The sequence below is a fragment of the Neomonachus schauinslandi genome, chromosome 7, assembly GCF_002201575.2.
Source record: "Neomonachus schauinslandi chromosome 7, ASM220157v2, whole genome shotgun sequence".
Lineage (NCBI taxonomy): Eukaryota > Metazoa > Chordata > Mammalia > Carnivora > Phocidae > Neomonachus > Neomonachus schauinslandi.
The window spans coordinates 108843793-108844539 of record NC_058409.1 but is presented as its reverse complement, the minus strand read 5'-3'; the positions used below and the strand labels follow the sequence as shown (position 1 = coordinate 108844539).

The 747-nt window shown below is 39.6% G+C and overlaps 1 non-coding gene across 1 annotated transcript; it reads right to left on the bottom strand.

The window, feature by feature from the left end:
• Positions 1-383: 383 nt before the first annotated feature.
• LOC123325359 lies at positions 384-486 on the bottom strand. The gene has a single exon (XR_006540377.1). It is a non-coding gene; the product is annotated as a U6 spliceosomal RNA (small nuclear RNA).
• Positions 487-747: the final 261 nt, after the last annotated feature.

Below are 747 nucleotides of genomic sequence, written 5' to 3'. Positions count from 1 at the left end.
TATGATGAACCAAACAGAAGGACTGTGATCTCCTGTACAACCTAGGGAGAAAACAATGATTTTATGAATAACTTTATCAAAATTAATGATTGCCCCCCAAGGAATCAAATGTGGCAGAAAAAGACAAGAACCAGAAAATTTAAAGACCTAAAATAATTGAAAATTTTGGAGAAAATAAGATAATAATGAGAAGCTGAGCATAAGAATTAAAAAAAAATGGATGGGTACCCATTGGGTCCGTTAAAATAGAATTAACAAATACAGAAAAAAAAAAAAGAATTTATAGCAGTTTCAGAAGCACACTAAAAGCTGGTTGAATGGCACAATTCTGATGAGAAGTCCTTACACTCTACCCACAGAGGTCAAATTGTCAAAGCAGAGCCCTAGAAAGAATGCACTTTACTTAATAGTGGGTCATCCTTGCGCAGGGGCCATGCTAATCTTCTCTGTGTTATTCCAATTTTAGCATATGTGCTTCACTAATAATCAGTGAAGGATACAAGCAAAAAGCAAGCACAAACGGGCGCCTGGGTGGCTCAGTTGGTTAAGTGACTGCCTTCGGCTCAGGTCATGATCCTGGAGTCCCTGGATCGAGTCCCGCATCGGGCTCCCTGCTCGGCAGGGAGTCTGCTTCTCCCTCTGGCCCTCCCCCCTCTCATGTGCTCTCTCTCATTCTCTCTCTCTCAAATAAATAAGTAAAATCTTAAAAAAAAAAAAAAAAAAAAAGCAAGCACAAAGATAGCAACG